We start from the raw sequence: 27,006 nt of genomic DNA, 5'->3' as shown, positions 1-27,006 counted from the left end.
CAGGTGGTCCTCCGTCATCCGGTGTGAGGATGGTGGAAGGTGTGGCGGAATTTTGGAAACCGCAAGGAGTAAACTCTGCGGAACAATTTGCAGGGTCCACTTGTCCGATGTTCTCTCCTACAACCTGACACAAAAAATGTTCAAAGGCATGCTAAGGATGCTTGGGGGCTACGGAAGTTGGAGAGGCAGAAGACTGGACTGCATGCTGCCCCTGCTGTCCATGTGTTTTATGGGGGATGTGGCACCAGCCACCCAAAAACTGGGAGGACTGCTGTACTGGCTGATGATATTGAAAAAAAACCCTACCATGGCTATGGAGTGGGCAAAATTGTTGATGCGTGGAGAAACAGAATGGCCCAGGGAGTGTGCTTTGGTTCTGCTGTCTTTAAAGGGCTCCTGGGGCAAATCTGCCTTGTCCCATAAAAGATAGTAACAGTCGACTGGCATGTCCATAAGACCAGCGCTTACTGAGAATTTAACCCAAAGACACCGGAAGCTGGTTGACAAAGTCAACAGAACCAGTTGATTATTATACTCATTATACGTAAAACTTTTCCCAACAATAAACATTTGATTGTTTTTTGCTTTAGTTAATAATACATGTTTATACATCACTTGTGTATATCTGATTCTTTTGAGAATTTTAATGTCTGAACTAATTTAGTTTTGATAGATATTTTTTTTTGCTGGTCCTTGGATCTCCAAATTGCTTTGATTTTAATTTATTTTGCCTGAATGTGATGTGGTTGGTGACATGTGTAGTATGAATGAGATGGAGTAGTTTCTTTTCTGTAACTCCAGTTCTGTAGTAGGGGTATCTCTGTTATAGTCATAATCTAGTGAATAGTCCCGCCCATGTGCGCGGACCCCGGAGCAATAAAAATAATCTCTTAAGTTGTCAAGCCATGCAGACCTGCATCTACACTTAAGAGAGAATTTCAAAGACAGATAATGGCAGCCTATATCCACAGGCTACACTGTCCAGTACTTCAACTAGAAAGAATTCCACCAACAACCACCAACAGCACTGCCTGTCCAGCTTTTTCCACAGAGAAAAACCTGCCTCTTCCAGCAAAAGCCTCTGGAATGATAGAGAGGAAGGAATGGACAGACAAGCCCCATAGGCTGCCATTATGTGGCTCAGAACAGGATACTGTGCCTTTAAGAAAACTTTCCAGAACTTTTCCAGTATCCCAGAATGCACAGCAGGTCCCTTTTACTTTCAGTTCTTTTTGAAGGCGTAGCACGCCAGACCTGTAGCATTCCTTACATTAACATTTATCTCTCCACCGGGGAGGAGGGCGGGCGCTTATGACTAACAGAGATACCCCTACTACAGAACTGGAGTTACAGAAAAGAAACTACTCCTTCTGTAGTAGGGGATCTCTGTGTATAGTCATAATCTAGTGAATAGAATGGCAAGCCCATCCCCACACAAAAACGGCAGTGGAGAAGATTACAAAATAATACCACTACTGTGCGAACAGATTTCGCAGCGAAGCCTGCCCAACCTGAGCATCTGCCCTGGCATCCGCGTCCAGACAGTAATGCGCAGCAAAGGTATGGACCGACTTCCAAGTGGCCGCCTTGCAGATTTCTGCAATGGGAACATTACGCAGCAAAGCAGTCGTGGCAGCTTTGCCCCTGGTGGAATGAGCCTTGGGTTTACCCCCTAAGGTCTTATTAGCCTTTTGGTAACACAACTGTATACAGGACACAATCCACCGAGAGATGACTGTTTGGAGGTAGCAAGACCGGTCCTGACGATCCATAATTGATAAACAATTGGTCTGACCTACGAATATCTTTGGTCTTATCAAGATAAAACTTCAACACCCTCCTAACGTCCAGGGAATGAAGAGACCTTTCCGCTGGAGAAGAAGGATTCTGAAAAAAACGTAGGTAAAGTTATGGTCTGGTTGACATGAAAATCAGATATAACCTTAGGAAGAAATTTAGGGTGAGTACGCATAACAACCTAAGCAGCATGAAATACAGTATAAGGTTCTCGGCAACACAACGCCTGAAGTTCACTCACCCTGCGTGCCGATGTAATGGACACTAGGAACGCCGCCTTCCAGGACAGGTGCCGCAACAAAGCCGTGTGAATAGGGTCAAAAGGCTCCTTCATCAATCTGGACAGCACCACATTCAAGTCCAAGGAAGGCGAGGGAAGTCTGACCGGAGAGAACATCTTCTTCAAGCCTTCCAAAAAATCCTTGACCACAGGGATCTGAAAGAAGGAAGTCTGTGAAGGGCATTTCCTGTAAGCAGTCAAAGCAGCGAGATGAACCTTAATGGAGTGGAAATTAAGGCCAGACTGCGCCAAATGTAAAAGATATGGAAGGATGACATCTTCCTTACAGGTCGTCGGGTCAAAGTTCTTGGATTTGCACCAGATGCAGAATCTCTTCCACTTGTAAGCATAGGAAGTCCTAGTGGAAGGACGTTTAGCCTCCTTCAGTATGCCCATACAATCTTCTGGTAGATTCAAATGGCCATATTGCACTATCTCAGGAGCCATGCCGCCAAACTCAAAGACGAGAGGTTGGGATGCACCATCCGCCCCCGAACTTCGTGAGAAGGTCCGGCCTGCACGGCAGCCGCATGTGAGGAAGGAGAGACCGGTGAAGCAGGTCCGTGAACCACCACTGCCTGGGCCATTCCGGGGCAATCAGGATCATCCGCGCCCCGGACTTGGACAGTTTGATGAGCACTGCCGGAATCAGGGGAATGGGTGGAAAAGCGTACAGAAAGCTGTTCGACCAGTCGATCCACAGCGCATTCCCCAGCGTCCCCTTCTGGTAGTACCTGGATGCGAAGTCTCGGCATTTGCTGTTTTCGGCGGTGGCGAACAGATCTACGTCTGGAGTTCCCCACCTTGCGAAGACTTCTCCTAGTACCTCGTCGTTTATGACCCATTCGTGGTTCTCCTGAAGCAGCCTGCTCAGCGCGTCCGCCTGAACATTCTGCACCCCCGGCAGATGCGTGGCCGTGATCATCAGTCCCCGGGCCAGAAGCCAGCGCCAGATCGCCTGCGCCTCCTGCGACAGAGTGCGCGATCTCGACCCCCCTTGCTTGATGAGGTAATACATCGTGGTTGTATTGTCCGTCTGTATCAGCAACGAGTTGGTCTGGAAGGACGGATGGAAGGCCTTCAATGCCAAGTACACGGCTCTGAGTTCCAGGAAATTGATGTGGTACGTCGACTCCACCGAGGACCACTTTCCTTGTATCTGTAAGTCTCCGGAGTGCGCTCCCCAACCTTGGAGAGACGCATCAGTCACTATACTCGTCTCGGGAATGTCCTTGTGGAAGGGAACCCCCCTGAGGAGATTCTACGCCGAACACCACCATCTCAGAGACTGAAGAGCATGTAGAGACAGCCGGATCTTGTCGTCCCAAGAACCTGTTCTCTGATCCCATTGATCCTCCAAGCACTCCTGCAGTGGTCTCATGTGCAGCCATGCGTGCGGAGTGAGGATGATACAGGAGGCCATCGACCCCAGCAGTGAAGACACCTTCCTCACTGTCGCCGATGGAGCGGCCAGGAGGTCCTGAGCCTTCCGAAGGAGCGATAACCGTCTCTCCTCCGAAGGAGACACGCTTGCTGACCGCGTATCGATGGAGGCCCCCCAAGTACTGTATGCACTGGACCGGAGTCGGGACAGATTTGGACATGTTGACGTGTAACCCCAGCTTGTTCAAGAGAGCGCACGTCCTCCGGAAGTGCGCCTGCGCTTCCGAAAAAAATGAGGCCTTGATCAACCAGTCGTCCAGGTACGGGTAGACAAACACCTTGTTCCTTCGCAGGTGCGCCGCTACCACTGCCATGCACTTCGAGAAGGTCCGGGGAGCAGACTTTAGCCCGAATGGCAGTACTGTGTATTGATAATGATTGGCGCCGACTTGGAATCGCAGGTACTTCGTGTTTCCGTGCAATGGGCACATGGAAGTACACATCTTGCAGGTCTATGGCACAGAGCCAGTCTCCCTGTTGCAGCTGAGGGTAAATCTGATGCAACGACAGCATGCAAAACTTCTCTCTGCGAATCCATTTGTTTGCTTGCCGCAAATCCAAAATGGGCCTGAACTCGTTCTTGTCCTTTTTGCGAACCAGGAAGAAACGAGAGTACAGACCTCTTCCCCTTTGAGACAGAGGTACGTCTTCCACCGCCTTTTTCCGTAACAGGATGTCTGCCTCCGCCTGTAGCTCTCGCAGTTGATACCGCGAGCTTACCGGCGGAATCGCTGGAGGCGGCCTGATGAACCGAAGACTGTATCCATTGCAAACAATATTCAGCACCCACTTGTCCTGAGTAATTTTTCTCCACTCTGATGGAAAAAATTGAATGCTTCCCCCCAATGGAGTGGGTAACGGTTGCAGGGGAAGTAGCTGCTCAGGGCCGCGACACGGCCGCGCCCTTAGTAGCCGTAGCGGACTGCTGGCCCCCTCTACCCTTCTGGCGTTTCTGGAAGGCTTTACGGAACTGCTGCTGCTGGTTTTGCTGCTGTCCCGAGGCCTGGCCACGCCCTCAGCCCGCAGACCCGAACCGTCTCTGGAACGGGCGTTCCTTCTTTTCTGGCTTCTCCAACCCGACTGCCGTCAGGGTCTCTGCCTCCGTCTTCATGCGGGCCATCTCGTCGTCCGCATGCTGGCCGAACAGGGTTTCCCCCGAGAAAGGCAGATTGGCCACTCTATGCTGAGCCTCCGGCTTGAGCGAGGTAAGGCGAAGCCACGCGTGACGTCGTTGGTGGACGCCATGACAGTACCCATGCGCGGCCAGCAGGGACACGTCCGCTGCCGCACTGATCACCTGGTTTGAGACCAGCATACCCTCGCCCAAAGTCTCCAAGAAGTCTTCCCTCTTGTCGCGAGGCAGCAGCTCCGCGTGCTGCTGGAGAGACTCCCACAGGGCACGGTCGTAACGCCCCAACAGAGCCCCGGCACTTGCCGCCTTCATGGTGGTAGCAGCCGTCCCACAGACCTTCCTTCCCGCCGAATCTAGCCATCGGCTCACCTTGTCCGGCGGAACTGTTGATGAAGGGGTGGTAGCATGTTGCTTCCTCGCCGCCATCACAATGACTGAATCCGGCTTAGGGTCCATCCTCAAAAAGGTCCGGTCCGAGTCCGGGGCCCGATACTTCTTCATAAGCCGGGAGGGGGCGGTTTTAGTCACTGCTGGAGTGAGGAACAACTCCATAGCGGGCTCCACCAGTCCCGGCACGAGAGGCAGCAGGGGGCGAGACAGGTGCTTCTTGTGCAGCGTCTCGAATATCACGGACGTCGTAGGTGTCGGTACAGTCACCGTGATTCCCAACTTGGCTGCACCTCTCAGTAGTACCTCCTGGAAGGAGACCAGATCGTCAACCGGCGACACCCTCGTCCCGGGTGAGTCCGACAGCGTCGGTGAGAAGTCCCTGGCAGATGATCGAGTGCGTGATCTGGATCTGCGCCTCCTGTGGCGTCGCCTCGATGTTGACGACGAACGCCCACGGCTCCGCGATCTCCCTCTCCGTCCGGAGCGGGAGCGCAATCTCCTTGGCTTCGGTCTGTCCGCCGGCCTCGCCGGGCCCGGCGACGGTGGCTTACCCTGGCGCTGCGGCCTAGGCGTTCCCTGCGGCGGCGGCCGATACCTGGGCAACGAGACCGATCGTGTCGGAACCGGTGGTGGGCCCGAAGGCCTGGGAGGCGGAATAGCAGGAGGTGGAGGAGGAGGTGGTGGTGGTGGTGGAGGTGGCATTAGTGGCGGTGGAGGAGGTGGCGTATATACCACTGAGTACCCCGAGCCCGGGGACTCAGTCGAGGGACTCCTGGTGTCCGGGCGCCCCCTGCGCCTCCTCGACGTCGATGAATCCCTCCTCGACGTCGATCGCCTCCGTGACGTCGATCGCCTCCTCGACGTCGATCGCCTCCTCGACGTCGATCGCCTCCTCGACGTCGAACGCCTCCTCGACGTCGAACGCCTCCTCGACGTCGAACGCCTCCTCGACGTCGAACGCCTCCTCGACGTCGAACGCCTCCTCGACGTCGAACGCCTCCTCGACGTCGAACGCCTCCTCGACGTCGAACGCCTCCTCGACGTCGAACGCCTCCTCGACGTCGAACGCCTCCTCGACGTCGAACGCCTCCTCGACGTCGAACGCCTCCTCGACGTCGAACGCCTCCTCGACAGCGAACGCCTCCTCGACAGCGAACGCCTCCTCGACAGCGAACGCCTCCTCGACAGCGAACGCCTCCTCGACAGCGAACGCCTCCTCGACAGCGAACGCCTCCTCGACAGCGAACGCCTCCTCGACAGCGAACGCCTCCTCTTCGCCGACGGCGACCTCCCCTCGACGGTGAGTGCCGACGCCGGGCCTGCTCTCGACGTCGATGTCTCGACGGCGACGTGGACGGCGTCGACGCAGACGATGCCAAAGTCCTCAACAGCGGCCTGATCAGCTCCCTCGACGTGTAACGTCGACGTCGCTTCTCCCCAGAGCCCTGGGGAGACGGCGAACAGACCGTAGTCATCCCTCTCGACGCCTTAGTCGACGTCAGACACGCCGGTGGAGAATGGGGGCGTTTGCCGGTCTTCCTGCCCCTGGGGAGCCCCCCAGAGGCCTCAGCATGGGCAGAACCAGCCCCTCCTGACCCACCTTGTGCCTTCAGCCTTCGGTCCTCCAGGACTTGGAGCCTAATCTTAATTCTTTCTCTCAGGGTCCTGGCTGAGAACGAGTGGCAGATCTCACAATCTTCCGGCACATGGGACTGGGGAAGGCAGCCTATACACACCTTGTGAAGGTCTGACTTCGCCTTCTTCCTATCGCACTCCGGGCACTTGTCAAACAAGCCAGGCATGTTGACAACACCAGAAGGAAGTCCCAACACTAAAACACTTGAAAATTTGACAAAAATCACCAATAAACCCTTGAAAAGAGAGAGCTCAATGCTCCAGGGTCCTGCTAGCAGGAGCCGGAAAAAAGAACTGAAAGTAAAAGGGACCTGCTGTGCATTCTGGGATACTGGAAACGTTCTGGAAAGTTTTCTTAAAGGCACAGTATCCTGTTCTGAGCCACATAATGGCAGCCTATGGGGCTTGTCTGTCCATTACTTCCTCTCTATCATTCCAGAGGCTTTTGCTGGAAGAGGCAGGTTTTTCTCTGTGGAAAAAGCTGGACAGGCAGTGCTGTTGGTGGAATTCTTTCTAGTTGAAGTACTGGACAGTGTAGCCTGTGGATATAGGCTGCATTATCTGTCTTTGAAATTCTCTCTTAAGTGTAGATGCAGGTCTGCATGGCTTGACAATTTAAGAGATTATTTTTATTGCTCCGGGCTCCGCGCACATGGGCGGGACTATTCACTAGATTATGACTATACACAGAGATCCCCTACTACAGAAGTGTGAGTTTGATTGAAGGTGTGGGGTATGAATAGGAGGTTTTCAGAGTGCTGATTTCTATGTATATTGAAATTGATGTACTTAACAATACTGTTATTGTGCTATATGTACATGACTAGAGTTGTTCATTATCATGTATCCATTACATTGGTGTAAGTGAATAAATGGATATTTTTTCAGATATAAAATCATCAAGCTGTACGAGTTCCTTTGAATCACAAGGGTCACTTGTGACTTTTTAGCGCCTTAGATAGTACACGCGTCCCACCATTGCTCTCTATTAAAGTAGGCAGGTTGTTTGTTTTGGTATGTCCAGAAGACTGGCCTGAACACTCCCAGAAAATCCAGTGACTACATCCAGATATGCCTGTAAAGGACCACACTGGTGCCTATGGCTCTACCAAGTGTATCTGTGGAGTCGAGCTTGCAGCTGATAGCAACCTTGGCCACATCAGGACCGTGCAGCATAGCCTGAGAGAGTATAGAACAAACTTCTTCCGGAACCATGTGTAGGAAGGTGGATATCTGACTATGGTTAACCCCAACTTTTTGCCTAGTGTCTAGCTGGTTTTTCGACTTAGTTGGCCTGAGATGCTGCCATTCAGGGTCTCAGGCTGTCTGCTCTCTCTTTAAAATGGACTCCATGTACCCTAGGTACATACCCAATTGGTAAGGATCACCTTAGTGGACCCTGTACAGTGTACCCTAGGTACCCAGGCCATGGGTGTACCCTAGGCCTCCCAGGGGCTGCAGCATGTATTATGCCACCCCTGGTCTGGCCTTCCAATCAGACACAACTGGCTGATCACTCAGCTGGGGCAAGGTCGTGTAATCACCCCTTGCTTAGATATAGTATACCTATATCTACCCTTAAAATAGACACATGTGTACCTGTGAGCCACTCCTATGGCAGGCCTTAACAATCCTGGGGGCAGAGTGCTTGGTAACATGTGAGATGGTGCTCTAGCATGAGCGGAGCCTGTCTGCAGCTTTCGGAACCATGTCCTTATAGCTGTTCTATGATATAGCCTACCATATACTCTTCAAGTGCCTTATAATCTTAAACGGTTATGGTAACTATGGTTTGGCTTTATCAAAACATGTCGTGTAAGGTGTCTAACACTTTGGAATAATACCCCCATACCCTTTCTGGTGATGAGGATATTATTCCTCCCTTCTAGAGGGAGAGACATGTTAAAATCCAACTTTGCTGTTTGACACTCACCAAACCTCAGCATCAAAAAATGGATGCTGCTGCCACAGACACGAGTCTGACCTCCTGCAGCTGGGAGCCCTCTCAGCCAGGGAGGCCTGGACAATAGGTTTCCTGCTTGGGGAGGTGCTAGCACCTCCCCAGACAGACTTTAGTGTATTGGGGCAGGGAGGGCTGAAAGGAATGAGACATGCCTGGGGTACACAAGGTGCTCCATGCATAGTCCAGTTCAAACCGGCGCTGGGGCACTCCAGCCCCAGCTCTGGCGTGAAACTGGACAAAGGAAAGGGGGTGTAACCACTCCCCTTCCTGCTCCCACCCATAGGAGGGACCTTGCAGGTAGCCCAGCCCACTAGCCCAGTATATCAGTAGCTAGCTGAGCCCTGCTAGATTAGATTAACCTGAATCTGCAACTTGTACAGAAACTCTGGACCTTCGACATTCGACCTCAGGAAGAAGACTGAAGAAATCTCCCTTGTGGCCAAGGAGTGACCACCCTGGGCAACCAGGCACCATCCAGCGACCGCTGCTTGCTTTGCGACTGAATCCTACGAGGGACGACTGCAGAGACTGACCAGCGCCGAGACTTCCAGACACCTCTGAACCAGATCCACATCTCCAGCGAAGCTGAGACCCGTGGAGGCGACGAGGGACGTAGGACCGGCGACTTGGGAAAAGTGGCTAGTAACTGACTAGCGCGACTTCCGAGGCTCCCTCGAAGCTGTGCTTGGGGAATTGAGAAGCCCCAATCCCGAGCACCATCTGCAAAGAAGACCAGTTCCCCACACTTCACGTGTTCTGCGTGGGGCCCTTCTGCACCTGTGTTGCTCGACGTGTTGTCCGGTTGCTGGCCCGTTGGCTAGTAGCCTCTGCGACGACGAACCTTTTGTTTCATCTTGCTGGTCTGGCTCCTCCAGACTGGAACCCGCTCCTCTGTAAAAGAGAAGCACCCCAGACCTTCCTGGTCTGCACCAGAAGCAAGTCCTCCATCCTGCGTGGGTTCCGCTTGCCAAGGCTTGTTGGGTCCTAACTCGACATCGACGCCGCCGACAGCAAGAGCCTTCGTGGGACAGCTCACCTCCTGGTCCTGGTCGTCCTCAACGTCTCCTGGTACCCGTGGCTGCTGCGACAAGCTTCACCTCTTCACCCGCATCTTCACGACATCGCCTGGTTCCTTCCCGGCTCCTGGCTGGTGACCTAGACTCTATCCCTTCTGCTTGCAGGTATCCTTCCTTCTTGATCCCATCCTTGGGATCCACCGGACACTCTTCACTGACTGCCTGTCAGCAACTTTCCTTCAGACATCCATAGAAGTCAACGACGAAACCAGACGCAAGTTCACACCTATGCACCCGCAGCCCGTGGGCTAGGTAACTTGAGTACTTCGGTGCTCACAAGGGTATTGACTATCCTAGGGTCTAGTTTCCGAGTCTCGACTTTCTAGCTATACCAGAAGTGTCCTAAAACTGCTTATTTCTAACTGCTAGTGATTCTATCGACTTTTACGCATTACGCGTGAGTGTTTCCACTCTGCACCTGAATCCCGTGGGCCTCCCACTTCCTAACCTTTGGTAGTATAGTGTAGCCCCAGCGATTCCCTAGGCCTAGGCCTATCCTGTGTTCGTGACAGTGGTCCTTATACCACTTACTTAGTATATGGTTTGCATGGCCCCTAGGGCCTAACTGTATTACTTACCTGTGTGACTTAATGTATGCTTAAATAAGACTGTGTTGTACTTACCTCGAGTCTCATAAAGAGTGCTGAGGGTTTGACTAGAATAAATACATTCTATTTTTATATATATCTGTTGTGGTGTCCTTTCATTTGGTATTCAAGGGATTACAAATGGTATAACAGCTGGCTTCACATGCCATACAGAGTTTAGCCTAAGACTGCTCTTGTCCATGCTACCACTAGGATAGCTGGTCTATAAGGTTGACTTTACAACCAATCACCATAAGGGTTGTTTGGACTGATACAAGGTGTACACTAGAATTAGTGACATCATATATCAGGCCAACTTCTCACACTATGCGTAATATCTGGGCTACTGGGTCCCATAATGTGTGAGAGCAGCGGCCTAGAAGGCAGGTGGCATTCAAAGGGCCAATCTTGTAGCTCCCTTACCAAAGGTCTCTATTCTCCTCAATATCCAGTCAGGAGACTAGAGAGCCTTTGCTGGCCAAAGCCAGCACCACAAGGCTCTCATAAGTGGGGTGCAGGGTAAGAAAGTCTGGGTCACCTTGGAGCAAGGCGATGGCACCAGGCAACCAGCAGATAAATGGGCCTGAACAGGGGCTGTACCCGGTGCCTAAAATTGTGTCTAAGAGCTTTGAAAAGAAGGGGCTCAGAACCCATCTGGCCAGTGTAGGAAAGTAGGATCCGCTTTCATGGTAACCCCCACTTTTTGCTGGGGTCAGTATGTTTTCTTGAATAGTCTGACTGGGATCCTGCTAATCAGGACCACAGTTACTGTGCTTCCTCCCTAAATTTGACTTGGTAAGTACTTCTGTACCTTCACAACTGTCTACTGGTGTACCCCTGCAAGTCTCTAGTATAAGGTACTAAGGCACCCAGGGCATGAGTACACCAGGCGTCTCCCATGGGCTGCAGTGTGTATTATACCACTCAATCTGACTACAGGCCTGCCATTGCAGCCTGTGCAAGTGGGTGCTAGCCCATTTACGAAAGAAATATTTTCTTATATCGGACATCATTACACTTAAAACCTATAAGCCACCCCTAAGGCATGCCTTTTAATCCTGAAGGTAGGGTAGGGTGCTAGGTTATAAGTATGAAGGTGCCCCTGTATGACCAGGACACTCCCTATAAACCTCGGAGTCGATTCTCCAGGCTTTGTAAGTGCGGTCAGCTATCACTTTTGATACATATAGTGGCCAGGCGTTATAACGCAATGGCGATCTATATAGTGGCTGTGCCGAACCTGGGCAGGTTTGGTATCAAATATGTTGGAATCATACCCAAACACCATTACTGGTGTTGGAGGTATGTTTCCATGCACTGAGGGGCTCCTCTGGGAAGTCCAGAGTACTCCCAGAAACAGCCTTCCAGGGTCTGCCAGAAAGGTAATGCTGCTGCTTACCTCAGACACGATTCTGCCCTCCTGCTGTTGAGTTGAGCTCAAGCAGAGGAAGGTAGAACAATACTTTTCCTGTCACAGGGAGGCGTGACCATCTCCCAGACAACTTTGTGTATTGGGTTGGGGGCGCTTGCCTGCACCACCAGACTGCTTTGAAGGGTACATTTGGAGCCCTCCTTGCATACTCCAGTTAGAACCAATTCTGGGAGCCCATGTCTCCTGCTCGGACTTTAAACTGGACAAAGAACTTGGGAGTATCCTCCCCTTTGTCCAGTCCCTCCTCTGGGAGAAACCCCTGAGCTATCATCACCCATTTCTTAGGGTATAAAAGGACTTACCTGTGGGTGGATCCTCGATTCTTCGTGGAACAAGACTCAAGCCTGAAACCACAACATTCTTTGACCTTCTGGACACTTGGACTTCGCTGGACTTTGCCTGGAACCGAGACAGCATCAAGGAAAACTCCTGCTGCTCCTGGTCGCGCTGTTCTGCAAGTCTTTATCGTCATCTGTGTCTGTGCTTCTTCCAGGATCTTCCAAAGGCCTGTGGGCATCAACACCACCTGACAATCTCCCTTGGCGTGAAGGAGTCACTCCCCTGCATCTGCAGACACTGCAAAGAAGCTCACCGGTCTGCTACTCCTGAAGTCCCACAGACTTTGAAAGGCTCAGCAACAAACGTGGAGGTTCTGCAAATCTCGAGGTTTGCCCTGTCCTCTCTGCAATTTTGAGGTCCGTATCCCTTGTCAGAATCGCTGGGACGGAACCCCTGTGCACCATGTCAACTTGCCGTTCCCAAGACTTGTTCACTCTGCACTCCAGAGATCTTTGGGCTATAGGAATCACCAGCTTCCAGCACCTCTTCCTGCCAAGATCAGCGTCCTCACTGTATCCTCTGCGCCGCGGGGTGCCTTCTTTGGCGAGCTGCTTGAGGTCCTCTTCCGACATTTGTGCCTTTGGTCTGTGCATCCTGTCTAGGGTCTTCTGCCTCAGTGGGCTCCCTGCTTGCTCGGGGGGCCTGCTCCGACTCTCCTGCACTTGGTGAGTCTTTTGGACCTTTCTGGTCCCAACGTTGCTCCTTCATTGTTTTCCACGTCTTTTGCTGCTGCCAAGGCTTGTTGGTGCTCCCGCCAGACACCAACCCCCCTTCGGACATGAAACAGCTTGTGAACAGCTCCTGGTCTTGCTCAGCGTCACCTGGTCCTCACAGCTGTAGCAACAAGGTCACTGTCATCACTTCTGCATCTTTCGTCATCGGTGGGCATTGCTCTTCCGTGCCTCCAGGTCACCTCTGAGTGGCATAGACTATGTTCCCTCTGCTTGCAGGATCTTCTCTTCAAGAACCCACCATTTGATTCCATCGGACTCTTGCGTAGTCTTCGCCAGTGGCATCTTTCCTGAAGTCCTCCATTGCGGTCGCCCGGCGTTTTCCGATGTCACTTTGCACCCAGCTTCCCTGGTGTAGGTATCCTTGTTCCTTGGGTATCCACGGGTGGGGTGACTCTCCAACCTTCTGTCTTCCACAGGGTTTCCTCAGGGTCCCCTGGGAAGGGTCCTTCTTCAAAACTGCAATAGCAACTTTCCAGTGGACTTCTTTTGAGTACGCAGCTGTGTTTCCACTCTGCGCACAGACTCCACGGGGTTTCTGGGTACTTACCTTGGGTGGTTCCTTGTGTCCCCAGGTCTTCTGTGTCTACGGATCCAAACCCCGACTTCAGGCACAGTTCACATATCACTTTCTTAGTATATGGTTTGATCTCCCCTTGGTAACCACTGTGCATTGTGATTACTTACCTGTTTGCAATTGAGGTTTTGTGTGTATTTGTGCTGATATCTCCAGGTATGAGATATACTAACGTGTTAGTGAGTGTTGTGTAATAGACATTTAAATAACTACACTGTGTGGTTCTTTTTCGTTTAACATACACTATATGATTAGATCTGGTAAAACAAACTGATTAACACTCCCTATGGACTGAGCCTGAAGGCTGCTCTTCACAGCTACCACTTAGAGAGCAGTCTAAGGTTCTCTAAGACCACTAAATACACTATAAGGGTTGTCTGGATTAGTGCAAGGTGCTTCACTTGAATAAGTGTGAAGCATATACTAAGCCAGCCTCCTACAGCCAGGCTGAAACACCTCAGTTGAGACAATAGTTACCTTCCTGAACAGGAAGCTGAAGGTCAAGACCATTTGCTGCAATCCGCATGATCACGCAAAGGAAACACTTTCTATTGTCCCCTGACCTGGAGCCGAAACCAATCCAGTGTCTCAAGTTGTATCCACTGGCATCCTGGACGTCCTCATGCCAATTATCCTCCGGATAAGGCTGAGCAAACTTGTCCTAAGCATTTTCAGAATGTGTGCCTGATAATTTATGTAGGACATTAGCTCTTACAGAGGGCAAGGGCAGGCACAGTGTCAAGATCGGAAGGGTGACTAAAAGGCTGTGACTCAGTTAAACCAGTATGAGGCCTTGGTTGGGGTGGCTTTGGACAGCACTACGAGTTAGTCGTTGCTATCCAGTGTCTATGGCAGGTGTTCCTGTGAGGGCTGTGGTACTGGAGAGGAAATCGGTACAGAGATCGGTCTGGATCAAATCCTGTGGGCCCAGCTGGCGCCAATGGTGGACCTGCCAGGGGAAGCCTAGTTGGGAGGCTTCCTGGTTCCTTGGGCCCACAGGCACGCCAGAGGGATCCGGTAAAGAGCTAAACAGCTGCAGCATGGCTTCATGAAACTCTTCGATTTGCTGCGGTGTTGCAAACGGCCCTAAAAATTAAGGTTGCCATGGAAGAAGGGTCAGAATCAGTTCCGCAGTGGAATGATTTAGGGAGTGAGATTTGGAGGTGCAGTGAAGCCCTTACGCATTTTTAGGCTATCAAATGTGGTGGGACAGGGCAAAGTCAACTTGGACTTGTGCTTTTTCTTTGACTTATCTGAGGTCCACAAACAGACTATCTGTTGGGCCACCTCACATATGCACAGTGAGACATGGCCAGGCAGACGTTGCCAGTGGGGTTGAAGGACCTTATGGGTTCCTTGACTCAGGCAATTTATGATTGGCAGGACCAAAAAAATAAGACCTCTTTGGAGACTTCGATACTATAGATTGCATTCGGAGGGTAGTCGGTACTAGGGTCATGATCCACAGACATGGCTGGATGAAGTCAACCAGATGTTCTGGCTATGTACAGGCATCTTGTATGGACATGCCCTTTGATCTGTATAGCCTCTTCCACGAGAAGGCAGATTTCGCTCTGTAACACTCTAGTAGGGCCAAAAAGGATTCCTTGGGACTGCTGACCCCTGCAGAGCAGTTTACCCAGCAGTTCTGCATACTTAGGCGCTATCCATCGAGCCAGTATATAGAGAGAAACAACTTGCCCTGCAGCAGAAGACAGCCCAGTCCTTTTGGGCCACGGATGCAGTACCAGCAGACATCGAACAGGCAAGAAGGGGCACCAGTCTTCCAACTCCCCTTCCCATGCATTAACTAGTTGCTTTACTTTGTCCTCAGTGGCTCACGCCAAACAGATAGGGGGCGGACCTTCGACCCTGAATACCTTCCTGAGGAAAAACAAATTTGAAATACTCACATTGGCTCAGATCTTATCTGCTCTGAACCCGTGAAACAGGATGGTGTCCTTGGATTTGCAGGATGCATATTTTCAAATATCCGTCCAGCAATTCCACAGGCATTACCCAAGATTCAGGTCACGTAAAAAACGCTTTCAATTTGATGTGCTCTGCTTCAGCCCCACCTCTGCCACTCTGTGTTAATGAAAGTGATGGCAGTGGTTGCTGCCCATGTTTGGAAATCTAGAGTTCTTGTATTCCTGTCCCTCAATGACTATCTGCTGATGGCAGGCTCGCCATATTCAGACTTTCCATTTTACGGGGGGGGGGGGGGGGGATCCTGAATATTGTGAGGTCCACCACAGTGTATCTGGGACATTTTGGCTGTGATCCCAATATTTCAGGTTTGATCCTTGATCCGAGTGAGGGTGTCTAAGGCCTTTTGGCCTCTTAGCCATATGCATCCTCCTAGTCAACTATGCCAGGTCACATATGCAGCCCTGCACTGGAACCTTTAATCCTGTTGTACCAGACATCCAGGTTGCCTTTGAAATCATCCAGATTTATTTTTGATTTTTTTTTGTTTTTTTTAATTAGTTTCCAGATTGCATGATATATAACTTTGCATGTTCAAACATCAGTAAACAAATGAGTCTCATCCGAAGAAAGAAAGCTTGTATTGATCCATTACATGTTCAGGCTACTTTTCCTATGCGCCATTGTACTATATTCTATTCAAATCATCTCTAACAGTTATATTTCACTTAGTGTGTGATCTAATCCTGTTACCTCATCACACATCCCCCACTTTGAATGGGTTAAGCACACTTCCTCTGGTCTTGTATGGACAGTGTCCAGGTAGTCCGCATTTGCGTCGCCATATCAATTTCTGCCAGTGGTGCACAGTCCTGGCCCATCAAAAGCATTCAATTGCCGTCTTGGGAGCTATTTATTCAAGAACGCAGGGCGCCATTCTCGATTGGGAATGTTTGCAAGTCTATTTTCAGTGGCTGCTAGATATATTTTTGTCTGGAGGAAGGGGGTTGGAGTGATGCGTATATGTGACTGGAAGTATCGCACTCAATCATATCTCGTATCCACTGTTTAGCTGTGGGATAGGAGGACGCTCCCCAGTGGACAGACACCTGGCGCCTAGCCAGTAGTAATGTGATGGCCTTTGGCATTAGGGACATAAATGGAGATGGTTCAATAGTAGTTTCCATCATTACTGATAAAATACGAAACACCTCCTCCCAATAGTTCAATACAGATGCACAATTCCAGGCCAAGTGGGTAAAGTCTGCGTGCTCTGCAGCAGATCTAATGCAGTTGTGGGGATTAGAGGGATCTAGGCTGCATAAAAGTTGTGGTGTGTAATACGAGCAATGCAAATATTTTAAACGTAATTTATGTTGATGGTTATTGGAGGCATGTTTGGTTTGTTCACAGCAAAAGTACCACATTTCATCAGACAAGGAGAAACCCAGATTATTCTCCCAGGCCACCCTCGATGCCGTTCCCGGATGGGTTTCTTATCCATAGCTAAATGGTAAAATCTGGATACTATGTGTGTACTGTCAGGAGTTGTGATGAACAAGTTGATTACCTTCGGTATCAATATATCTGTAAGAGACATATTAGTTATGGATTCCTCACCTTAGAATTACCCCCAGGCATCAGTCTGGATCCGGAGAATTTTTTCCTCAGCAGTACCTCTGCACGTCGGTAGGTGGCGTTGGTCGACTCCGTGTTGGACGTTGGTGTCCTGATCGCCAGAATGACGTCGCACTATCCACTTAAATGCTGCCCCTACGCGCTGACGTCAATACTTTAAACGACATTCAACGCAAGAAGTGCAGAGCCATGCAAGACACTGACCAATGGTGCACAAAAACTAGGGCCCTGAAAGAGTGTCCCTTACCCTACAAGTCAGTTCGTAGAACAGGGACGATGGGTGGGGCGGTGAGGAATCCATAACTAATGTGTCTCTTACAGATATATCGTTACCATAGGTAAGTAACTTGTTCATCTGAAAGAGACTATTCGTTATGGATTCCTCACCTTAGAATAGATACCCCAGCAATACCAACCCAGGAGGTGGGTCTGCGAACAAAGTTTACACCAGAATGTCCTAGAGAACTGAACAGCCAAAGAAGCCGTCCCTCCGTATTTGGCTGTACAGGCAGTAGTGTTTAGTAAACATGTGCAATGAAGCCCACATGGCTGCCTGGCTGATGTCATAAAGAGGGACTCCACGTCCCAAAGCAGTAGTGGCTGCAGTCACCCTGGTGGAGTGGGCACGCAGCCCCATTGGAGGTTCCTTCTTTAGCAAGAAATAACAGATTTTTATGCAAAGAACGACCCATCGAGAGATGGTCTGCTTTTGCGCGGCCCGACCTTTCTTGGCGCCCACATAGCCTACAAAGAGCTGGTCATCCACCCAGAATTACTTTGTACCATCCAAATAAAATGAAAGCGCACATTTTGGATCTAGACGGTGGAGCCTCTCCTCCTCTTTAGAAGGATGCGGGGTCAGGAAGAAGGTGGGCAAAGTGATGGTCTGTCCTATGTGGAAAGAGGTAACTATTTTGGGAAGGAAGGAAGTCCTAGTGCGAAGGACAACTTTGTCCGGAAGAACAGCCAGGAAAGGAGGTTTTGAAGAAAGAGCCTGAAGCTCACCCACCCTGCGAGCAGAGGTGATGGCAATCAAAAAGGCAGTTTTAAGTGTCAAAAGTCTGAGAGGACAGTTATGTAGCGGCTCGAAAGAAGAGCACATAAGGTAGGTTAGAACCAGGTTCAAGTCCCACTGGGGCCTTACAAAAGGAATGGGAGGAAACAAGTGAGTAGTGCCCTTAAGGAAGTGATCTACAATAGGGGACTTGAAAAGAGAAGGCTGATCAGTAAGACAAAGAAAGTCTGAAATGGTCGAAAGATAGCCTTTTAGAGTTCCCAGAGCAGAGCCCTGCTGGGCTAAAGAAGGAAAGGAGCATGGTAAACAGGAAGTGCATGTGGCCCGTCGTGAACCGTAGGTAACGCCAGTAGGCAAGCAGGACGGGGATGTGAAAATAAACATCCTGCAAGTCCAATGCTACCATCCAGTCTCCAGGGTCGAGGGCAGACAGAACCTGAGCCAAAGTCAACATTTTCTTGGGCACCTGAAAGTAGCGGGAATAGCAACCAGGCCCTACTTCTGGCGCATGTACCCTCTTGATAGCTCCCTCAGCCAAGAGAGATGAGTCTTCCTGGCAGAGAAGCGCCAAATGATCCTCCGACATGCGATCAAAAGATGATGGCATGGAGGGAGGGCTAGGCTCGAAGGGGAGGAAGTAGCCCCTTCGGACTATCTGCAAAACACTCCTTTCTGACATGATGGATTGCCAGTAGGGGAGGTGATGGCGAATCCTGCCACCCACTGGCCACTGATTGCCCTGAAAGGTCAGACTAGAAGGGTTTAAAGGCTGCTGCAGTGGGGGGCAGGGTGGACTGGCCCACCCGCTGGTTCCCAGACCTGCGTTGCTGGGTATCACATCCACGTTCACGCAGAGGCTGGTCAGCTTGCATGGGCCGGTGGCTGGACTGGGTCGGACATGGTGGGGTGCCCCTTCTGTAGCCATGAAAGGCAGAATGTGGGGGGCGGGAGGACGCAGCGAGGCCTAAGGTTCTGGCTGCAGCTCGAGAATTCTTAAAACGCTCAAGCGCAGAGTCCGCCTTGTCACCCAAAAGGCGACCGCTATCGAAGGGCATGTCCAGCAAAGTTGCCTGGACATCCCACGAAAAAACAGATGTCTTCAGCCAGGCGTAGCGCTCAAGGGCTACCGACGTGGAAATCGTTCTGCCCAGAGAGTCAGTGGTGTCCAGTCCACAACGGATTGTGAATTTTGCTGCATCTCTCCCATCCACCACTGCCTGGGAGAGAATGGCCCAGGCCTCCACCGGTCACTGATGCAGCACCTGCGCAATAGTATTTCAGTCTGTAAGGGTATAGCGGCCCAAGAGGCATGCAGTATTCACGGACCACAGCGCCAAGCTGCAGGAAGAGAACATACGCATCCCAAGATGATCCAGGTTTTTGGTTCCCTATATGGGGATGCGGAAGGGAATGTTCCCTTGGAAGAAGAGGCTTGGACCACCAAGCTCTCGGGTAAAGGGTGCCGGGAGAGGAAAATTGGATCGCCCGGAGCCGGGCAGTGGCAGCGGGCAATCGCCCGTTTCACATGAGCCCCTGTGCTGGGTTCAGACCAAGTGCTCAAAAGGATGTCTGTGAGGGCTCCATTAAAGGGTTTCAGATGAGGTTGCTGCCGATTGAATCACCTCTGTCAGGAGGTTATTCTTGACTGCCACTGTAGGGAGCTCCAGGCCTAAAGCCTCAGCTGCCCAACGCACCACCACTGCATAAGAGGCTCCCTCCTCCGTAGCCACGGTAGGGGAGAAAGCATGGCAAGGTCTGGGGAGGTATACAGACCACTGGCATCACCCAATTCCTCTCTCCAGTTCGGCCTGTTAAAGGGTCCAGCGACCCCCCCCAGTCCTCATCACCACCCTCAGGGCGATAGGGAACATCTGGGATTAACAAGGGCACAAAAGTACACTCCGGCGTCAGATGTGAAATTGGCCGACGTCGATAAGGCTCCAGCTCGGGGATGGGGACGGTGTTGGCTGGGGGCACAGCCAGTGCCGGGGGCGGCGTAGTTGGGATCAGCATCAGAGAAGGTTGAGTAAGGTCAACCGGCATCGATCCGGCTCCAGGACTGGATCCAAGGGGACCCTTCGGCGGCGGGGCTGGAGCCACCAGCATCGAAGGCCCAGGGCCCCCAACCGGCTTTGCGGGGCCCGAAGATGCACCAGCGGAGTCGGGCTGCCCAAAGATGGAATGGAGGGCTTCGTAAAATGCATGAAGCTGGGCAGAGGACACCCCGGCTCCCAGAAACGGGGGGAGGCGTTGAGTCCCTGAATCAGCTACCGGAGACTGAGCCTTAGACGATGCTCCAGCTCCCACGTTGCGTCAGCTGACCGACGGGGGAAGGCGAAGAGCGACAGTGCTTCACCTTCTTCTTGTGCTTAGACCTACCAGAAGAGTGCAAAGACTATGACGAGGTGTGGTGGCTCCGCAACCGTTCAAGACCTTACCTTCGAGCGAGACTGGGAGTGACGCGGAGCCGACTGCCAGGCCTCCAAAAGCTTTCAGGACCGCTAAGACTTTGGATTCATGGCCCATCAGTCGGAGCACTACTTTGGGTCATGGTGGCGCTCCAGGCACCAAAGGCACACAAGGTGCGGATCCGTGACTGACATTAGCTTGTGAAAGGAGTCACAAGGCTTGAATAAGGTTTCACAATGGGACATCCCTCGCGCACCAGTAGTCAAAGACTCGAAAAAAACATCTACAAAAGTTGAAAAAAGTTTGGTGAGGGGCAAGTTCTCTCCAGATCTGCTCTAGACTGGCGTGGAAAAAGAAAACTGACATGAGCGAGCAGGGGTGGAGTCTAAGTAGGCACCGCGACGTCATCCTGTTGGCCACTCCGAAACGACGGACATGGAGTCGACCGATGCCACCAACTGATGCGCAGAGGTTTGCTTAAGATAAATTCTACAGATCCAGTCTGACACCTGGGGGTAATTCTAAGGTAAGGAATCTATAACTAATAGTCTCTTTACACTGTTTCTAGCCAGACCCCTCAAAAAGTACATGAATATACAACAAGTTAATTTCCTAGATGACTTGCCCTCCTCAGCCATGGGACCCCTCTTTACCTTTGTCATTCAGGTGCATATTGAGCTCGTCCACGATTACTAAAACAAAAAACCAAGAAGGTTGCGTGGCAATCACTACTTTGCTGGCAGCATGCTTTCCAAGGACTTAAGTGCAACCTGAGGTTTAGAAGTGTACTTGGCAAGCAGACAGTACTTTTACAAATACAACTGTGCTTTGCATTCATTTATGCAAGTGTGAAAAAAAATCAACATGTTGCATCTGTTTCTGTATTCCACAACTAAGAGGGGGAGTTTACAAATTAGCAGTAGGTTAAGCATTTCATGTGTAAACAACCATTTACAAAGCCGAGAAACCTGACTTCACAGCCAACGACCAACTGTCAAGCATTGCTCCCGCCAACAGAGCAATGCGGTCTCTCACAAATCCACGGACACCACACTTTTACAGAGTTATCAGACTACCTATGTGTGTGCACGGTGTGCCAGAAAACAAGGGGCTCATTTGGCCATCAATGAGCAAAAATCATTAGTTTAACCACTAACTTTTTTTATTTTAACTCTTTATTGCAATGTGCTCGGTAAGCAATTTAACAATACAGAATGTACACAAATCTCCAAATCATACTTTACATTTCTTTACTTTCAACGCCGGAGGAAGTAAAGTAAGAGTTACTTACCTTCGATAACGATGTATCTGGTAGAGCCGTTGTCTAGCTGCAGATTCCTTAACTTAGAATATCCCCAGGCATCAGACTGGATTCGGAAAACTTTTTGCAGCAGCACCTCTGCGTGCCGGGGGACGGCGCCACACGACCCTGCCCTGACGTCGTCCATGTGATGTTAGAGAGGTTATATTTTATATAAGTCCCTCCTGGCGCGCTGACGTCAGTTTTCTTCAGAGAAGCTTTTCCGCGACACAACACGGAGCCACCAACAAAAAAACTGTGAAAATATGGGAACAGTGTGCGATGGATGAAACTCCATGATAAATAAGGAGGATGGTGCAAGACACCATCGTAAAAGACAGAATTAGACACTGCCGACATATAAGTGCAAAATCTGTGAGAAATAATCTTGCAAGTTATTCGAAGACCCTTCCCAAGTGCAACAAGGGAAGAATATCTCAACAGACAGAAATAGACTTATTACTATGCAGAATAACAGACAAAAATAGACTGTCATTACCATGTAGAACTGTGCCGTCCAGCAAGAACGGAGCACAGAGAGAACAGTCCACCACAGGAAGGTATGAAAGTCCAGAACTGCCCGTATAGTAATGGAGGTCTGAAACAGAGGTGAACAGATCCCCATATAAGACTACTGTAGAGGAGACCAGAACCCTGAGCCAATAGAGAAGGCGGGAAGGCTGCAGGAGAAGATAAGAAAATGAAGATGAAGCTCCTGGTGAAGGTCAATCAAAATGGCATCATTTTACAAATCAGAAACCCTTGAGAGGAAGTCAACTGTATTATGGTAACAGAAACCCCTGAGAGGGAGCCAGCTGTATATGGCAAATCTCAAAGGGACGCAACAATGTGAGAACCCATAAGAGAAAACAACAATGTCAACTGTAAAAGGGGGGCCAGCGGAGAACCCCACTTGGCAAAGTCCTCGCAGAACGGGGACGCTGGGTGGGCGTTAAGGAATCTGCGGCTTTACAACGTCTCTACCAGATACATCGTTACCGAGGGTAAGTAACTCGTACATCTGATAGAGACATCTAGCCGATGATTCCTTAACTTAGAAGAGAAACCACAGCCATACCCCAAAGGGGAGGTAGGTCTGCGTCGGAACACAGACAGCGCCAAGCATTTGAGCAGGCAACAGTGATGGACAATGAGGAAGGCCGTGGCGGAACAGCCAGAGAGCAACCCAAATAGCTCAAAAGGGCAAAAGATAACGGGATGCAAGACATCCCAAAAAAGGCCAGAATGGTGCTACACCATATCTGTATAAACAGGAGAGGTAGAAACAGGACCAGCCATACACCAGAACAAAAGAAAGAGAGAGGAAGAAGGACCACACTCAGCTTAATGGCGCACTACGTGAACACCGACCAAAGGTTGAGAAGAAACATGAAGAGATGCAACCAGAGCCTACCAGACTAGCCCGCGGAAGGAAGGCCAGAGAGGATACAGCCAAGATCCAAAAGGTCAAGAGTAGAAATCAGCAATGTGTTTAGAACTGCAGGCGGAGACAAGAAACACGCCAAGTGCACACCTAGTTCCCAAAAGGGGAAACCGGGGCGAACAGTAAAAATCTTAACCACGCTGATGTAGGTCACCACATAAACAAGCAAACAGCTACAGAGATTATAAGGTGGTGTAGCTAAAACAAGCATAAGGTTGCTTGTACAGGCAGCGGTAAAACCATGGTGTGAACCAACACATGAAATACAGAAACGCAGGGTGGAGATCTGGGACAACTGACATTAGAAGAGCCGTCCCGCATGCCCAGCTGATACAATATTGCACAGGCAAAGGAAGGTGCAGCAAAGGCACCAAAGTACTAAGGCGTAGAAACGGAGGAATAATTGCAGAATTTCAGGCCACACTCTCTGAATGGAAGGAAAGTAACCCTTGTCCAGAAGAGAGAATCATTCAGTAAGTGAACACGAAGAAGGGAGCAACATAAAACAGGGGAACCACCCCAGCAAGCGGAACGCAAAAAGGGGTCTTACTGGTAATGCTGCATGCATCACCGGAAAAGTTGCTGAAACATGGAGACTTCGGACCATGACCTTGCAGCCTCGAACAGAGTGGAAGAGTCGGAATAAGATACCCATGGAACTGGCAAATGACTATACAACATCGTTGTAGAGGAACACCCCTGGTACGTAATGGCAGACAGCAGCTGCTGTTAAAGCGTGAAAAACACCCCAAAAACCTCAGAAGAAGGAGAACGAAGCAGGATGACCAATGACGTAAAGATGACACCAAGGAACAACATTGAGCACCGTACAACAGCAGAGAAGAGCACCAGATGACGCTTAGAGGCCAAAGGAACTCGTAGGCCCAGTTGAAATAACAGAGCTATACAATAGCAAACAAGTACCCCACACGGATTATGTAACCCCCTAACAATGGGGAATACGTTCATCAAGGCAAGCCACAGTCAGAGGAACAATCTGTGGAGTGTAAAACACTTAATGCATCCAAAGAATGAGAAATGAAAGGATAATCACCTCCGAAAATGCAAAAGGAAGACCTGAGGCTTACCATCAGCCTAAAACACAACACATTAAAAAGATGCTAAATGAAAAGGTACCACCCCAGAACAACGTCTGAGGAACACAGGCATAAGGGGGGGTGAAAGCCCGCCAGAAGGCGCTGAACAGCCGAGTCGGCGTGTGAATCAAACAATAAAACCCCATTAAAGGGAAAATCAACAAGACTCTCGTATATTTTCCGGGAAGACGCTATCCCGTAACCAAGCATGGCGCCGCAGGGCGACTGAACCAGCCATAGCCCGGCCTAAGGAATCAGCAGTATCCAAGGCGGAGCGGATCGTAAACTCAGCAAGGTCACGGCCATTCTGGAGAAGATGAAGTAAGTCAAAACAAGCGCCTTCAGTGCTGGTGGGGAGCAAAGACTCTGCAGAGTCCCACAGGGCAGAGGTAGCCCGAGCCAGGACACACCGTATTTAGTGACCGTAGTGCAGCACTTATGGAGGCAAAGATGTTCCGACCCCATGACTCAAGCCACCTGGACTCCCGGGAGGGAGGAAGCAATAGCCAGGGCAAGGACGGGAGGGCAGCTTGCAAAACAAACCCCTGCACGTCGGGATACACAAATAAGCAGACCGGATCATGTGGAGCAGCACGGTGGCGGTGCAAGAAAGAACGAGCCACCGGGTCACTGGAAGCTGGCCAAACCGAGGTACCCAAAAGGGCATCATATAGAGAAGCTTCAAAGGGCAGAAGCGGCTCCACATTCCCTGACCCAGGGTGAAGAACATCAAGTAAAGGGTTCACAGACAAGGGCGCCGAAGGTGGTTGCATGTTCAAAATCCGAGTGGCCTAAGAGGTCACTCTGAGAAAAGCTGCACAAGCTTCGGTAGCCCTCCGAGGAGGGGATAGTAGCTCATAGGTAGGAGCGGGCTGTAAGCTAACCCTCCCAAGACAGTGAGGGTGCGACCAATGCCCAACTGAGGGGAGCCCCATTGACGAATGGGGGTCCTGATGAGGCTCTTGAGGAGGCGAGGAGCCTGCCCGGTGCAGGTGCTCTTGAGGTGGTGGGGACCCTGCTGTATTCACATACTCAAAGGGAGGCACAGGAAAGAATACATCCGGCGTCGCCGGGCTTGAGGGCGACGCCAAACTCTCTCCAGACGCCTCCAGAGAAGAATCAACAACCCGCCGTCGATGCGGCGCCAAAACCACTTTAGTAGGCGATGACCGAGCTTTGTCCGGCGCAGACTCGACTCCATCCGGCATCGAATCCACAATAAGCTCCCCTTTCAAAGAAGGAGAAGGAGAAGGAGCCGGGGATGCAAGCCCCCGGCGCCGACTTAGCCTCAACCCAGACCGGCTCCGAAGGAAGAAGTGGAGGCAGTGCCAGGGAGGAGACAAGTCCACCTTCAGAAGGCGCTGGAGCCAGGAAGGGGTGAGTGACCTCCGGTGCCACACCACCTCAACCGCAATATGCTCTGACTCCAGAGAATGAAGCAGAGGCGGAGCAGAGTCTATGGTGCCGGAACAGCGCCGTCTCGGGCTACGGACAGGCAGCCGCCTGCCCAGAAGGCCAAGGTGTGCACAAAGCGAGGCTTTGAGCACCAGCAACCACCTGCGAAGCCACAGGGAGCCCCCATGGGACTATGCGGCGCGGCAGGGGTGCAATGGGCCGTAGAGGGGGGACCAGCCGGGCTGCACCCCGACGATGTCATATGGATTGAAGAGAGCGACCCAGCCAGTTCGTGCCCTGACGATACCACATCTCCGAAGTCCCTGGAGGGCAAAGGCTCATTTGACCCAAGGGAGGCCTGCAAAGTCGTGGCATAAGCCTCCATTTGGGCCCGAGTCGCCCCCGCACCCGGATAGGGCGGATAGAGGAGGGACGACTGTTGGGGGCGCACGTCCGGAATATTCCAGGAACCAGTGCCACTGACAACAGATTAAGGGGAGGTTGAGTACCTCGGTGACCTGCGCCACAACTTACCAAGAAGTGGTGAACGACGGCCTCGGGCCCCAGAGGGTGAACAACGGCGAAACTGCATTGAAGAGGTCGTGGGACGAGACTACTCCGACCGGGACAGTCGTGCCGAAAGAAGCTTCATCCGGAGCTCCCGCCGGGACTTCGGCTTAAGGTGTTGTCAGGCTTCGCAGTCCGTGGAGTCGTGGTGCTCGCCCAGACACCACATACAAATAAGATGCAGGTCTGTCGCGGGCATTTGCCGCGAACAGGAAGTACAGAATTTAAAGCTCAAGGACATCGCACACTGTTCCAGACGCACAGCATCGAAAAAGGGCCTGAAAACAGGCCAGAGGAACCGCACACTCCGGATCCGCGTTGTACGCGGAAAAGAAGGAATACTGACGTCAGCACGCTTGGAGGGACTTGTATAACCTCACTGACGTCACGTACGTGGACGACGTCAAGGCAGGGTCGTGTGGCGCTGTCCCCCGGTGCGCAGTTGTGCTGCTGCAAAAAGTTTTCCGGATCCAGTCTGACGCCTGGGGATATTCTAAGTTAAGGAATCTGCGGCTAGATGTCTCTATCAGATACTCAGATAAACATTGTGGGCTGCTCTGTCTCACTTAAGCCCCTACCCCCACAGCCCATGGTACACCCGCCAGGACCCCCAAATCATCTCCTAATTCTTGGGGCACCCTCTACTTCTATAGATTGGGCTTTCAAACCACTTACTTTTAACCCAACAAGTAAATCTATGTCTGTAGAAAAATAATAAATGTTTGCAGCAGGCTACATTTTAAGTATGATAAGATGTACTGCTGCTCATATAAATGGGAAAACAAGGATTGATTTCTCACTTTGCCCAGAATCCTTTTCCACTACCCTTG

At 51.0% G+C, this 27,006-nt stretch overlaps 1 protein-coding gene across 1 annotated transcript in view; it reads right to left on the bottom strand.

Moving 5' to 3' along the window:
- The window catches only part of POLA1 (DNA polymerase alpha 1, catalytic subunit), a 2,011,520-nt gene that overhangs the window by 711,206 nt on the left and 1,273,308 nt on the right, over nt 1-27,006 (bottom strand). The gene's annotated exons all lie outside the window — the stretch shown is intronic.

Source organism: Triturus cristatus, chromosome 8, assembly GCF_964204655.1.
Source record: "Triturus cristatus chromosome 8, aTriCri1.1, whole genome shotgun sequence".
NCBI lineage: Eukaryota > Metazoa > Chordata > Amphibia > Caudata > Salamandridae > Triturus > Triturus cristatus.
The sequence above is the reverse complement of the archived record's forward strand: the minus strand, read 5'-3'. Positions and strand labels throughout refer to the sequence as shown.